This window comes from Magnolia sinica, chromosome 6, assembly GCF_029962835.1.
Source record: "Magnolia sinica isolate HGM2019 chromosome 6, MsV1, whole genome shotgun sequence".
Taxonomy (NCBI): Eukaryota; Viridiplantae; Streptophyta; class Magnoliopsida; order Magnoliales; family Magnoliaceae; genus Magnolia; species Magnolia sinica.
Window position 1 is genome coordinate 32,617,299 of NC_080578.1, and position 16,762 is coordinate 32,634,060.

The 16,762-nt window shown below is 39.6% G+C and overlaps 3 non-coding genes across 3 annotated transcripts; 1 reads left to right on the forward strand and 2 right to left on the reverse strand.

Annotated features, from left to right (window-relative positions):
• Positions 1-263: 263 nt before the first annotated feature.
• Positions 264-370, forward strand: LOC131250411 (small nucleolar RNA R71). Its single transcript, XR_009173337.1, has one exon. It is a non-coding gene; the product is annotated as a small nucleolar RNA R71 (small nucleolar RNA).
• A 2,804-nt stretch (positions 371-3,174) lies between these two features.
• LOC131250446 (small nucleolar RNA R71) lies at positions 3,175-3,281 on the reverse strand. The gene has a single exon (XR_009173373.1). It is a non-coding gene; the product is annotated as a small nucleolar RNA R71 (small nucleolar RNA).
• A 10,151-nt stretch (positions 3,282-13,432) lies between these two features.
• LOC131250321 (small nucleolar RNA R71) lies at positions 13,433-13,538 on the reverse strand. Its single transcript, XR_009173244.1, has one exon. It is a non-coding gene; the product is annotated as a small nucleolar RNA R71 (small nucleolar RNA).
• Between the last annotated feature and the right edge of the window lie 3,224 nt (positions 13,539-16,762).

Consider the following 16,762-nt stretch of genomic DNA (forward strand, 5'->3'; position numbering starts at 1 on the left):
TCTACCCCCACATTACCCTATAGTATGACCCATCTGAGATCTGGATCAACCTGAGCTTTAAGCTCATGGCCTAACATGGTATGATAAGATGGATGAATGGAGTGGATATAATACATACATCATGTAGGGTAATGATCGAAACTTGTAGATCTGGTCCGCTGGGAACATGTCATTGTTTAAGTAGAAGTGTATGGAAGGTCTTGCGAGGTTACGATATGTACATCAGTCCATCATAGAAGAAGTTTGTGATGCGCCACGTTTCAAAACCGTGTTGTGAGCATGAACTAACAAGATCCTTGAACCTCTCCCAACATTGGAAGAATGTTTTATCTTCCTTTTGGGCGAAGTTCATGATCGACTTTCTGAGGGTGTTCGTTTTATGGTATGGGAATAATTTCTTTATGGATTCCATTTTCATGTCGTTCTATCTACTAATAGATCGTGTACATAGTGAATGCAACCACGTCTTAGGTTTCTCTTTCAAAAAGAAGGAAAGAGTTTTAGCCTGATCGTATCCTCGGACGCGTTGGGAAAATATAAAGTGGTTATGATCTCATCAAACTCTTTCAAGTGTAAGTATGGATTTTCATATTCAAGTCCATGAAATTTTAGAAGGAGTTAGGTCACTCCTAGCTTGATATCCATATGTCCTGTATTTTTTAGAAAAACCATGCATGAAGGTATACTCACCCCCCACTGGTTGTAAATAATTTCATAAAGTACGAGGCAGGGGTGCTTGATGCACCTCATCTTCATCCTGAATTTCCTTAACCCAAGGTTGAGGAGAATTTGAAGGATTTACAGGTTGATTTACAGCCATAACTTCAGTTGACTTTGAGGATCTCAAGTGGTGTCTAATCCGGTGATGGATATACAACCCTTCGAACAATCCTTCTTCACTTAAGAGACGTCAAGTGTTATCACGGACCCACTTGGGCATGAAACACTCTCAAGTCTTAATTTTAAAATCTAACCTAACCCTAAAAGGAAAGAACCCTAAGAAAAATAAGAAATTTATAAAGGAAAAGGAGAGAATTAGAAAGAGGTTACCAGATTTGAAATTTCTATGTTAAGATCCTACAAAATAGAAAAATAAGTTAGTTTCTAAAAATAAATCAGGAAAATTCTAACCTAAAAATAGAAAGTAAATAAAACCTAATCTTAACTTAATTCCAAAACTAATTTATCTTAGAAAAATACAACTATTAGTCCCCGGCAACGGTGCCAAAAACTTGTTCACAACCTCAAGTGTAGGGTCACGATGTAGTAATAATCTCGGTGAGATCGAGGTCGAATCAACAGGGATTGAACTTGTATGTTTCTGAAAGTAACTAGAACTAGAACTAAAAGAAGAAGTAAATCTAGAATAAATTGAATAATTGTGATTAAGGTGAAAACTATCAATTAAAAGGAACTAGGGTAACAAGGATTCACTGGTAGCTTCTCAGGATGCTACCTTACTTGATTAAGAAAATCCAACTGGAATTGGAGTCCTATCCTATCCAATTGGGAAAAAAAAGAATAATTGAATCTTTGAACTTCTCATAACCTAATCTCAACGAATGAGAATTGTGAGAATTGGAAGTGATTTTATCATCCAACCATGCCCGAGAGACAATGGCAAACAACAAGATATACCAATCCCACAACCAATCATAGGAGAATTGTGAAGATTAGGAAGGATTCCATCACCCTACCATGCCAAAAGGGACGATGGTGAACAACGGGACTTACTACTTTCACGATCTCAAATCAGGAAAAGAAGATATTCAAAGCAACTGCAGATCTATTGTAATTTGTCACAAAAAACCATTAAAAACTAAAAATATTTCTTAAATAAGAACTAGAATCCATAAGGTTCAATAAAAATATGAATCAAGGCAAACTAAACATCTCAATCACGCCACAAGCTTCACCTCTTAGCCCTAACTAAGAGGTTTAGCCATCCATAAACATGATTGAACTAAAATCTTTTAAGAAAAGCATAAAAACAACTAAGGAAGAAGAAGAAAGTATCTTGATGGTGGCTCTCCGCACTTTTGTTCCACTCCTTAAACCCTAGAAGATGCTTAGGAACATCCTAGGGACTCCTATTTATAGTTGTGTCACACCCTCTTGCGAACTAACCTTAAAAATTTACAAACCGACCTTGGAACCACCTCAAATTTACACAGTCCATTTTCTGTCTGTGTAACCTTCAACAAGTTGAACAAGATCTTCGACGAGTCAAAGGCAATCTTCGAGGAGTTGAGGATCGCACAAATTTTAAAAGATAATGTTGTTAGAGTTCGAGTCGAAGAATCTTCGACTAGTTGAGACAGAGCTTAGATTGATCGAAGCAGGGGCTAAGCTAGTCGAGAATCACTTGGTTTCCTTGGATCTTTGGCATGTGAATTCTTCAATCTTGGTCTCCTAAGATCCATCCTTTGCTTTGGTGATTCATGAGCATCAAATCCATGCTTGTAACATTCTTTTCAATCCAAGCTCTTAGATTCACCTTGCAACACAAACATGTATAGAATATACCATTAAGTAGTATCATGTGCATAAAACCAATATATAATAGGGGAGAATATGCAATATTTAACACTCAACAAGGGCTGAGAGTGTTTCATGCCCAGGTGGGTTCGTGATAATACTCTACGTCTCTTGAGTGAAGGAGGATTAGTTGAAAGGATGCCTATCCATTACAGGATTAGACACTACTTAAGGTCCTCTGAGTTAATAGAAGTGATGGTTGCGAATCAACCTGCAAATCAACCAAAACCTCTGGTTAAGGAAGCTGTGGATAAGAATGAGGTGCATCATGCACCCTCGCCTCGTACTTTATGAGATTATCTACAACCGGCGGGGGTGAGCCCATCGTCTAGCGTGATCTTTCCAAAGAATGCAGGACATATAGATATCAAGTCAGGAGTGATCTAATTCCTTACAAAGTTTCATGGACTTGAATTTGAAAATTCATATCTACACTTAAAAGAGTTTGATGAGATAATAGAAACTTTATACTTTCCTAATGTGTCTGAAGACATAATAAGGCTGAAACTTTATCCCTTCTCCTTAAAAGAAAAGGCTAAGACGTGGTTGCACTCACTACGTCTATGATCGATTGGCAAATGGAACGACATTTTAAGGGAGTTCATTAAGAAAATTTTCCCATATCATAAAATGACCACCCTCAAAAAGTCAATCATGAACTTCTCCTAAAAGGAAGATGAAACATTCTTCCAATGTTGGGAGCAGTTCAAGGATCTTGTCAGTTCATGCCCACAATACGGTTTTGAAATGTGGTGCATAACAAGTTTCTTCTATGATGGGCTGACATCTTCCATACGACAAATGGTCGAGACAATTGGGGAATTCATGAACAAAGATGTCGATGATGTGTGGGATTATTTTGACAAGGTTGTTGAAAATACATAATCATGGGACATCTCCCCAAAACCTAGCACCACTTCTAAGACTACTTCATCAAAGGAGAAGGGTAGAATGTGTCTTTTAAAAGAGGAAGATGATATAAATGCTAAAGTGGCCAGTCTCACCAAGAAACTCAAGGCCATGGAACTTAAGAAGGATAAGGTTAAGGAAGTTGTTTGTAGTATTTATGCTTGCAACATATATACAAGTGAAAATTGTCCAACAATACCTACTTTTAAAGAGCTATCGAATGCCATAAATAATTACCAAAGACCTTTTAAGGGACCCACCTCCAATACTTATAATCCTAGTTGGAGAAATCATCCAAACTTCATCTATAGGGATGGACAAGCTACTACTCCTCAATGATTTCCTAACCAGTTTCTATATCAAGGGAAACCTCAAGAGGATCCGGTCCTAAAACATATTCAAGACCAAGAGCTATACAATCAGAAGACGGAACAAACATTCTAAGATATCAAAACCACATTGGGAATGCTTGCAACGTCCATGCAAAGGATGGAATCACACTTAGCGAGTGGGGAGAAAGGGATGCTTCCAACCCAACCTCTCCCCAATCATAAACTGCAATACTAAATAAGTGATCTAAGATCTTCAAATCACATGGAGCAGGCTATGTCTATCACCACCCTTGGGAGTGGAAAGACAATTCACAAGTCCATTCTGGTAAGTGCTGAAAAGCATAAGGACCCGGAAGAAGACAAGCCAGAACCTCAAGGCAAGCCAATTGCTCCATTCCCTCAGTGGTTGAGTGCAGCAAAACCTCTATCCAACTCTCAGGATATTCTAAAGGCGCTTAAACAAGTGAAGGTCAGCATCCCTCTACTGGATGCTGTTAAATAAATTCATTCATATGCTAAATTTCTGAAAGACCTATGTACTACTAAGAGGTGGCAGAGTATTCAAAAGAAAAAATTTCTCACAGAAAAAGTGAGTGCCATCCTCACGTAAGATGTGCCACAAAAATACAAGGATCCAGTAGCCCAACCATCACTTGTGTAATTAGGAACTACCGGATTGAGCACACACTTCTAGACTTGGGGGTGAGTGTGAATCTAATTCCCTACTCAGTTTACAAACAATTGGGTTTAGGTGAATTAAAACCCACCCGGACCACATTACAACCTGTCGATCGATCAGTTCATGTATTGAGAGGGATTATTGAGGATGTGTTGGTCCAGGTTGAAAAATTCTACTATCCAGTAGATTTTATCATCTTAGATACTCAACCCATCATGGATATGAGCACTCAAATTCCTGTCATTCTGGGTCATCCATTCCTTGCTACATCAAATGCTATCATTAATTGTAGGAATAGAATCATGTATCTATCTTATAAAAATATGACATCGAAGCTGAATATCTTTTTCAACATGAGTAAACAGGACATTAATCTGATCAATTCTTTTGTGGAAGATAGAGCATTTCTGACTTTATATTCTGACCCTCTAGAGACGTGCTTGGCCCACTCCCCTAATTTAGATGACGACATGATTAGGGAGATGGATCTCATGCTTGATGCTACACCGATACTTAAAGTTAACTGCTGGAGGCCATAATTTGAGAAATTACCCTAAACTGATATAGTGCCTCTACCTCAGCCTCAAGGCACTGAAGCTCGACCTAAAACCTTTGCTCGCTGATCTCAAATTTATCTACTTGGGTTAAGATGAGACATAGTGATTTCTTCCCACCTTGAGAAAGAACAGGAGAGTGTGCTTATTTCCACTCTCATTGAGCACAAAGGGGCCAATGGATGGTCTATTGCGAACCTCTAGGGAATTGATCCTTTGATTTGTAGTCACCACATTCATCTTGAGGATAATGTGAAGACCTCTTGACAACCACAACATCGATTAAATCCAAATATGAAAGAAGTGGTTAAGGTTGAGGTTCTTAAGTTAATGGATGTGGGTATCATATACCCTATACCCGATGGTCAATGGGTGAGTCCAACTTAAGTGGTTCCCAAGAAGTCCAGAATCACCATCGTAGTAAATGCTGACAATGAACTCGTGCCAACTAGAGTTATCACTGGCTGGAGAATGTACATTGACTACAGGAAGTTGAATACCGTCACTAGGAAGGGCCACTTCCCTTTACCCTATATCGATCAAAACTTAGAAAGGCTAGCTGGTCACTCTTATTATTGCTTCCTTGATGGGTATTTAGGCTACAATTAGATAGAGATAGCCCCTAAAAATCAAGAGAAAACTACATTCACATGCCCTTATGGCTGTTGAGAGTCAAATATTGCATATTATCCCCAAGTTATATCTTCGTTTTATGAATTTGATACTTCTTAATGTCCTATTTTACTCATGTTTATGTTGCAAGATGAATTTAAGAGCTTGGATTGGAAAAGGTGCTAAAAGCATAGATTTGATGCTTAAAGATTACCAAGGCTAAGAATGGATCTTAGGAGTTAAAGATTGAAGATTTCAAGGTCCGGAGAATCAAGAAAACCAAGTGGAGAAGGAAAGAAGTCGAAAGAACAAGTGCGGAATTCACATTAACTATGTCATCGATCACCATTCGATAACATCGAAGACACATATGATGACATTGAACATGGGTCAATGACATCAAATTTATGAATGAAAATCGAGTTGGTCACTAGACAAACTAAAGACATTTTCGATGACTTGAGGACTTGTTCGATGACTTGAGGCTTTGTTCGATGGCATCAAAGCAAGATCGATGACATCAAACTTTATGTGAATTTTCAGAAAAACTCGCTGGACATATTGGGCACAATATTCAAATACTCGAAGTCCTCCTCGATGATATCGAATACATGTTCGATGACATCAAAGGAATCTTCGATGGCATCGAATTTATTGAAGAAATTAGATTAACTCTCTGGACTATTTTGGATGCATTATCGATTCCTCGTACACCTTCTCAATGACATCAAAGGCAGTTCAATATCAATGAACGATTTACGCAGAGTTATACAGAGTACGTAAATTTGAGGCGGTTTCTAGATTTCTTAAGTCAGTGTGAAGCTTAGTGCACCCCAATTATAAATAGGAAACCTCAGGGCATCCCTGTGGATTCATCTAGGGGTTAGAGGAGCGAAGCACAAGGGTGGAGAGACGTAATGTAAGACTCGTATCCTAGACCGTACCATTTCGTAGGTTTTCGTGGTCCTCCTGGTCGAATTCCAGTAACCCTCGACCCGTATCCGACGTTTGCAGGCAATCCTAAGCCGAGTTCTGCATACCAAAATCAGCTCGACCCGAAACTTGTACCTTAGCAACCGTGCCATCGCTGCAGTTCCAATGCAGTGACTCGCGCACTGATCCGATACCCGAGTCAGGAGATGTGGGTCCGCATTCATTCCGAAGAAACGCTACGCGTTGTGAATTCCAAGAGAATCTCTACGACATGTCACATTAAATTAAGTCAAGTATACCACCAAACCTCAATGCCACCTCACCCTATCCCAAGTACAAATGACCACTCCCTCTTTTCCCACAAGTCAACACTCTCTCTCCCTACCCATCCCTCTTTTCCCAAATTTCAAACAAAACCTTACCTCTCCATCCCCTTCCTTACAACACCCATCCCATATCAATCCATCATTCCTCTCTCCCTCTCATTCTTTAAGCAATTCCCAAATCCCATGAGAGCTTCTAACATCTATGCTCTCTCCCAAAACTAAGTGTGACCCACCTTCTCATCTCCCATCTCAACCACTCATTCTCCATTAACCTCCATTAAAATGGAAGGCAAGGAGCATAAGAGTCCAAGGAGATAAAGAAGAAGGCCGATAGGTGGGTGATCCACCGTTGACTTCTATTTCTAAGGGCCACTTATTATGGGACCCACTTGATGTATGCATAGTATTTGGGAGTGCCCAATAGTAGCGGGGTCCCTCCCCTTTCACGCTGTTCTTTCTCGCCCTTTCTTTTTCTTTGTGATAATGATGTATGTGGCCCACCTGTTCTAGGCCATCCATATGTTGGGCCCCACCTCAATGCTGGTCCAATGGATGGGCCTGGACTGGATGAAGTAAAAACACAAATATCAACCAATCCAAAGCTCTAGTGGGCCACCACGTGGGCCCCATTCGTTGTATGCATGCAACCATCTATTTATGTGGGGCCTACCATGATGGATGTGTATGACATCCAGACCATCCATGTGGAGCCTTCATGATGGATGTGTTTCATCTAGCTGTCCATCCTGCGTCTCTAGACGCTGGATGCTGACAATCCCACCCTCCCACACATTCACGTATACATATGTATATGATATATATATATATATATTATTATTAAATAATATAATATTTTATATTTAAATAATCACATCCACGTTGGACCCACCTTTATCATGCTGTATATGGGCAGCCTCCTGCCACGTGCAGATATATGTAGTATATAATATCATATTATATTATATATAATATATTAATAAGATTACATAGGTAGGCCACTATGTGGACCGCACCATGATGTATGTTATATCTGCACCGTCCAATTGCTGGAGGGTGCAGTGGTTATGTTATCCAGACCATCCATCCAATGGACACGGTATGGACACCATGATATATGTATTGTATCCCTGTCGTCCCATTGATTTGGATGTGGGGACCACACATGATGTATGGGTCTTATCCACACCATCCATAGGATTGGACGGTGGGCCCCTTTGATGCATGTATTTTATACCATGTTATCCATCCATCCTGACCATCCATCAACTGGCGTGCCACGCCAGGTATGGCTCCACCATGAAGCATGTCATGTATCCCTACCGTACATCCATTTGGCGACCATGTCTCAAGACTTGAGACTAAAAATAAGACAGACTCATATCAAATGGACCACACTGCAGAAAATAGTAGAATGAAGCCCACCATTGAAACCCCTTTGGGTACAAAAGTTTTGAATCAATATAATATTTTTTTTCCTTCCCTGTTCAGGTCCTTGTGACCTTATGAACAAACTAGATGGAAAATAAACACCATGGTGGGCCCATTGGAATTTAACTATGGAAGTCATTATCACCACTGCCAATTGTGATACGGTCCAAATGATCCTTTGAACATGATTCATTTTTTTATGCTCTACAATGGTATCTAACAATGGATGTTTAGTGTATTGGAATCGGCCATTTGACTCGGCCTATTCGAGTCGGCCCATTAACTCAGCCTATTTGTATCGGCCCAATTCACTTGGCCCATTGTATTGGCCCATTTGTATCAGCCCAATTGACTTGGCCCATTTGATTCGGCCCATTGACTTGGCCCATTTGTATCGGCCCAATTGACTTGGCCCATTTGATTCGGCCCATTGACTCGACCCATTTGTATCGGCCCATTTGATCGACCCAATTGACTTGGCCAATTTGATTCGGCCCATCAACTCGGCCCATTTGTATTAGCCCATTTGATCAACCCAATTGACTTGACCCATTTAATTCAGCCCATTGACTCGGCCCAATTGATTTGGCTCGTTTGTACCAGCCCATTTGATTCGACCCATTGATATTGCCCGATGTTATATACATTGGCCCATGAGTGAGGCCCAATGTGATGCGTATGTACCCCATAAGCGAGGCCCATGATGATGTGTATTAGACCCTTGTATGAGACCGTGGACCCATTATACGGTTGACCCTTTAAGCATCATTCCTTGGGAGCAATGTTGGTTAAAGGTCCACAATGATGGGCAATGATGGTTAGACACCCATATTATGACCTTCCCTTAAGCCTTATCAAGCCCTTCCTTATCATTCTCTCATGGGTTAACCCTAATCAGTGGGCCTCATTCGCCATAAATGGATGGTTTCGCACTATCGGGTCTGATATAACCACAGCCAAGGCCTATCTTTATATTGTGGTTCAATCGGTTGTTCATATATGGACCCCGCCTTGTTTATAGGCCGATTATCAATGCCAATTATTGAGGCCAATTCCGACTATCGAGGCCAATTCCAATTATCAAGTCTAATTCTGACTATCGAGACCGATTCTGATTGTGGAGGCCGATTCTGACTATCGAGGCTGATTCTAATTATCAAGGCCAATTTCGACTATCGAGGCCGATTCCGATTGTCGAGGCCGATTCCGACTATCAAGGCCGATTCCGATTGTCGAGGCCAATTTCAATTATTATCAAAGCCGATTCCGATTGCTGAGGGCGATTCCAATTATTATCAAGGCCAATTCTGATTATTGAGGCCAATTCTGATTGTCGAGGCTGACTCCGATTGTCGAGGCCGGATATCGAGGCCGATTACCTAGGCCCATTGTGATGTATATGCGGCCCATATTTGAGACCCATTCTGATGAGCATTCGGCCTTGGCTTGATGCATTTGAGGCCTATGTAATGTATGTGAGGCATATGTGATGAGGGTCATTGTGGTGTATTTGAGGGTCAGGCGATGGAGCCCGTTGTGTTGTATATTAGGCCCATATGAGAGGCCTATCGTGATGTATATTAAAGTCTTGAGTGAGGCCCATGGTGTTATATATTAGGCCCTTATGTGAGGCCATGGGTCCACTATATGTTAGGCTTTACGTGGGCCATTTCTTGGAGGCAATGTTGGTTAAATGTCCACATTGTTGAGGTCAATTGTCGATGCCAATTATTGATACCGATTATGAGTATGTGACATCATAGCATCATGATACATGCATATACGCATCATCTGCATGTTTGTTATGAGATGTGGTTGACCATTACATATGTCATTGGGTAAGTTGTTATAAGACTCCCTGATAGGCGATGATTGTCTCACATAAGCACACGGTATACGCAGGATTGATGCATGACTTGATTGTATGACTCATGCATCTGGTATTGTGTGTTGTGATTACTGTACGCCCTATCAACATAAGGGTTGTAGCCTCCACAGGCATATCGTGGATGGCCAGATGGGACACCAAAAATATGTTATTAGCATTGGGCTGTCATAAACGACCCTAGGTAAAAATCTCTAAACTCTCTTGGTATCAGTGGACACCCCAACGTCGAGGCCAAGTGGATATATATGAGCGCATGAGGGCCGTATACCAGTAGGCCGCGTCTCCCACTGTGTCTTGATCAGTTGGGAGGGGGTGTGGTCTTACCCGCCTAAGGGAGTAGGCATAGTTAGGCTAAGTTTAACCAACTCGTGAATGGGTCCACTGTCAATGTGCTGGGTAGATATTGGCTGACTACTAGCCAGGCGGATAGTAAGGTCTTTTGCACTTACCCAATTGTGAGCTTGATGGGGCGGCAAGCTGGTGTAAAGTGTATTAAACCCCGGTGATGATCCCAAAGATGAACAGTAGTGATATGTGGACTTATTGGGCAGGAGTTGTATACTCATTCATTCATTCATTCACTATTTACTTGGGCATGTGGTGCGCAACTATTTGTTATGTGTGCCTTCGCAATGGTCAGGATTTCGGTTGAGGTGCGCCACTAACCTGAGATCAGGAGTTTACCACATTGAGTCTGACTATCCAAATTTAGGTATCAGACTAGTTTAGATAGAAGTCTCTTGTGATGGACCCCATAGCCTGCGATACAACGTACTATCATCCCGACTTCACACTCCAGCATGGTCATTCCATTCGCACCGCATATTGCATTACATCAGCGGCAAATGGTATTTTGGGTTACTGTGTTTCTGCATTTATGTGGTCTCGATACGGCATCTAATATTTGGTTCTTTATGACTCCTTATTTGCATAGCTGATCTATATTGCGTACTCTTATATTATTTCACTCATGGACTTGTCAATATTTTCGCTTACTCTGATATCATATGATTCGTGATCTTACATGTATTTTCTGACATTGTATGATTATGATGTTGTATTTGTGTGCTTGGCACTTATCTTGCGCACACACTTTCACCAACCTCTAAGCTTTTTATGAGCTTATGCACGATAGATGCGTGCAGGTGATGTTAAGTTGCAGCACATGGAGCTTGGAGCATGTAGCTGACTTCTGGAGTTTTAATTTTAACATATATATTTTCCTTTCAGCATTATATTCAAATGTTTATATTAGTGGATATGTGATGATGATGTTGCCTTTGTGATTTGGGTAAACTTGTGGTTATGCCTCTTATGAGATAAATGCACATTGAAAAATCCTCCTTGTAGGATCCCAGGATCGGAACCTGGCATATGGACACTGGGAGCCGAGAATGGGGTACTATAAAGGTTGTCGGCACCAGATTCGGCAATCAGGATTCCTGTGAATCCGATTTCTGAGTTTGGGGCGTGAGACGTCACCAAGGATTTTTCTTCCTTTCTTCCTTAGTTTTCATACTTTCTTCTAGGGTTTTATATCCAATCATGTTTATGGTTGGCTAAACCTCCTAGTTAGGGCTAAGAGGTGAAGCTTGTAGCGTGATGGGATGTTTCTATTACTTTGATTCATGTTTATGTTGAACTCTCTTTGATTCTAATTTGATATTTAAGGAATACTTTCAGTTTTAAATGGTTTGTTGTAACTCAAATTACAATAGAACTGCAATAGATTTAAGTATTTCCTTTTCATGCTTTGAGATTGTGAAATTAGAAAATCCTGTTGCTCACCATCGTCCCTTGGGCATGGTTGGATGATGGAATCCCTTATAACCTTCACAATTCTCTTATGATTGATTGTGGAATTGGTATATCTTGTTGTTTGCTATTATATCCTGGGCATGGATAGGTGATGGAATCACTTCTAGTTCTCGCAACTCTCATCCATTGAGAATTAGGTCAATGAAAGTTCAGATTTGATCTTAATTATTATATCTTCCAAATGGACAAGATAGGACTCCAATTCTAGTTGTCCTTGAATCAAGCATAGTATCACCCTGATTGCTACAAGTGGATCCTTGGAAACCCTAATTCCTACTTTTGAATTCTTAAGTTTCTAATTAAACACTTCACAATTACTCTCTTTAATTCCATATTTAGATTCACATCTTCTTCTTGTTCTATTTCTAGTTACTTTCATAATACACACAAGATTAGTCCTTGTGGATTCGACCTTGGTCTCACTGAGATTATTACTACTTCGTGACCCTACACTTGGGGTTGTGAACAAGTTTTTGACACTGTTGCCGAGGATTAACTGTTGCGTTTTTCTGAGATTAACTAGTTTTGGAATTAGGTTAAGATTAGGGATTGTTTACTTTCTATTTTTAGGTTGAGGTTTTTCTGAATTATTTTTAGAAATTAATTTACTTTCTAATTCTAGGATAGAAACTTTCCTTTTTTTTTGGAAACTAGTTTGCCTTCTATTTTTAAAAAAAATAAATTCTTAATTTGGTTTTAGAAAGTAATTTATTTTCCTTTTTCTTTTGCAGGATCCCAATATAGAAACTATTAATTCTCTGTCTTTCTATTTCTAAATTTATATTTCCCTTTTTCTTTTTTAGGTTTAGATTGGATTCTGAAATTGAGGGTTGAGAGTGTTTCATGCCCAAGTGGGTCCATGATAACACTCGACATCTCTTGAGTGAAGGAGGATTAGTTGAAGGGTTATTTATCCATCATAAGATTAGACACCACTCGAGATCCACAGAGTTAACTAAAGTTATGGCTTCCAATCAACCGACTAATCAACCTCCAATTCCACCTCAACCTAGAGTTGAGGAAATCCAGGATGAAAATGAGGTGCATCAAGCACCCTCGCCTCGTATTTTGTGAGATTATTCACAACTAGTGGGTTTGAGCACACCTTCATACATAGTTTTTCCAGAAAACACGGGACATATGCATATCAAGCCAGGATCATCCAACTCCTTTCAAAATTCCATGGACTTAAATCTAAAAATCCATATTTACACATGAAAGAGTTTGATGAGATCATAACCACTTTATATTTTTCGAACGTGTCTGAGGACACGGTCAGGCTAAAACACTTTCCCTTCTCTTTAAAAGAGCAAGAAAAGACGTGGTTGCGTTCACTACATCCACGATCTATTAGAAGATGGAACGACATGATAAGAGAGTTTATTATGAAAATTTTCCCATATCATAAAACGAACACCCTTAGAAAATCAATCGTGAACTTCTTACAAAAGGGAGATGAAACATTCTTCCAATGTTGGGAGCAGTTTAAGGATCTTGTCAATTATGCCCACAACATGGTTTTGAAACTTAGTGAATAACAAGTTTTTATTTTACAATGGGATAACCTTTTCCATGTACCAAATGGTCAAGATAATGTGCAATGGAGAATTCATGAACAAAGAGGTTGATGATGTGTGGAATTATTTTGACAAGTTTGTTGAAAACACATAATCATGGGACATCTCCCCAAAATCAAGCACCACTTCTAAGCCTACTCAATCAAAAGAGCAACGAAATTTATTTTTTGAAAGAAGATGATGATATAAATGCTAAAGTGGATAATCTCACAAGAAAACTCGAGGTCATGGAACTAAAGAAGGATAAGTCTACAAAAATTGTTTGCTGTATTCGTGCTTTCAACATTCACACAACTGAAAATTGTCAAACAATACCTGCTTTTGAAGAGGTACTGAATGAGCAATCTAATACCATGAATAATTACCAAAGACCTTTCAGTGGATCCACTTCAAATACATACAATCCTAGTTGGGGAAATCATCCAAACTTTAGTTGGAGGAATGGACAAACTGCTTCTCCTCAAGGATTCCCTAATCAAATTTTAAATCAAGAGAAACCTCAAGAGGATCCGGTTTTAAAGCATCTTCAAAATCAAGAGTGTTTCAATCAGAGTATATGACAAGCCTTTCAAGACCTTACAAAGGCCATACAAAGGCTCGAGACAAAAAATGCGATTGGGAAAAAAGGAAGCCTTCCAATTCAACCTCTTCCCAATCCAAAACAGCAATATGAAGTCAGCGGCCTGAGCTCTTCAAATCAAATGGAGTAAGCTAAAATAATCGACAAATTTATTCCTATAAGGGCTGAAAAGTCTAAGGACCCAGAAATAAATCAAACTAATAGACCTAGCAACACTCCACGTGAGTTAGAACTGGAACCTCAAGGCAAGCTGATTACTCCATTTCCCTAACGGTTGATTGCACCAAAACCTCTTTCTAACTCTCAGGACATTCTAAAGGTGCTGAAACAAGTGAAGGTCAACATTCCTCTATTAGATGTCGTTAAATAAATACCTTCATATGCCAAATTTTTGAAAGACTTATGTACAACCAAAAGATGGCAAATATTCAAAAGAAAGTCTTCTTGAAAGAAAAAGTGAGTGTCATCCTAAAGCAAGATGTACCACAAAAGAACAAAGATCCCGGTAGCCCAACCATCACTTATATAATTGAAAATTACCAGACTGAGCATGCACTTCTTAACTTAAAAGAGAGCGTAAATCTGATCCCTTACTTGGTCTACGAACAATTGGGTCTAAGAGAATTAAAACCCACCCGGACTACATTATAAATTGCCAATACTTAGTTTGTTTACCGAGAGGAGTAACTGAGGATGTGTTGGTCCAGGTTGACAAATTCTATTACCCAGTAGATTTTATTATCCTAGATACTCAACCCATCATGGATATGAGCACTCAAATTTCCATCATTCTTGATCGCTCATTCCTTACCACATCAAATGCAATCATCAATTGTAGGAATGGAGTCATAAATTTATCTTTTGGGAATATGACATTGGAGCTCAATATCTTTTTCATTATGAGCAAATAGGCAGAGGATGATGACGATGCCCACGATATTAACTGGATTGATTCTTTCATGGAGGATAGAACTCTGATGACCTTATCCTCTAACCCCTTAGTGACATGTTTGGCCCACCCCATGATTTAGATGATGATATGATTAGGGAGACGAGTACCATGCTTGATACTGTGTTGGTACTTGAAGTTAACCGATGAAGGCCACAATTTGAAAAATTATCCCAAACTGATGTAGTGCCTCTACCATCTAACCTCAAGGCATTGAAACTTGACATAAAATCTTTGCCATTTGAATTGAAATATGTCTATTTAGGTCATGATGAGACATACCCGGTGGTGATTTCTTCCCACCTTAAGCAAAACAAGAGACAATACTTATCTCTACTCTCATTGAGCACAAAAGAGCCCTTGGATGGTCGATTATGGATCTCAAGGGAATTAATCCTTTGATTTGTACTCACCACATTTATCCAAAAGATAATTCGAAGACCTCTCGATAACCACAACGTAGATTAAATCCAAACATGAAGAAAGTGGTTAAGGCTAAGGTTCTTAAGCTATTGGATGTGCCTATTATATACCTTATATCCGATAGCAAATGGGCGAGTCCAACTCAAGTGGTTCCTAAGAAATTCAGAATCACCATTGTAGCCAATACCGATAATGTACTCGTGCCAACCAGAGTCACTACTGGTTGGAGGATGTGCATTGACTACAAGAAATTGAATATTGTCACGAGGAAGGACCAATTTCCTTTGCCCTTCATTGATCAAATCTTAGAAAGGCTAGCTGATTATTCCAATTACTGTTTCCTTAACTGGTATTCAGGCTACAACCAGATAGAGATAATCCCTAAAGATTAGGAAAAGACTACATTCACATGTCCCTTTAGCACCTTTGCTTACCGAAGGATGCCGTTTGGACTGTGTAATACCCCCGCCAATTTTCAACGATGCATGATGAGTATTTTTCCTGACATGTTAGGGAAATATTTAGAGGCCTTCATAGACGACTTCTTTGTCTTTGATCTATCCTTCAACGATTGTTTGGAGAATCTTAAATGTGTGCTCAAGCGATGTGAGGAAAAGAATTTGGTACTAAATTGGAAAAAGTGTCACTTCATGGTTCGTAAGGGGATTGTCCTTAGACATATCATCTCGTCCAAAAGAATTTAAGTAAATAAGGATAAGATTGATCTTATCTCTAACTTACCTCCACCCAAGAACATATGAGACGTGCTATCCTTCCTAGGATACATCGGATTTTACTGAAGATTCAATAAAAGACTTTAGTCACCTCTCTCATCCTTTGTACAATCTACTTCAAAAGGATGTACCATACCAGTGGACTGAGTAATGCGAGGAAGCTTTTTCTAAACTCGAGCGTGTTAACCACCGCACCTATCATGCAACCACTAGATTGGAGCATTTCTTTTGAGATAATGTGTGATACATCTACCTATGCTCTTGGGGCAGTGTTAAGCCAGAGAAAAAGGAAGAAGCCCTATGTTATGCATTATGAAAGTGGAACTTTAAATCCTGCCCAAGTGATTTACTCTACTACGAAGAAGGAACTCTTAGTCGTAATATTCTCTTTGGACAAATTTAGGTCCTACTTAGTAGGATCCAAGATCATCATCTACACTGATCATGTGACACTCAAGTATCTTCTTTCTAAGAATGATGCT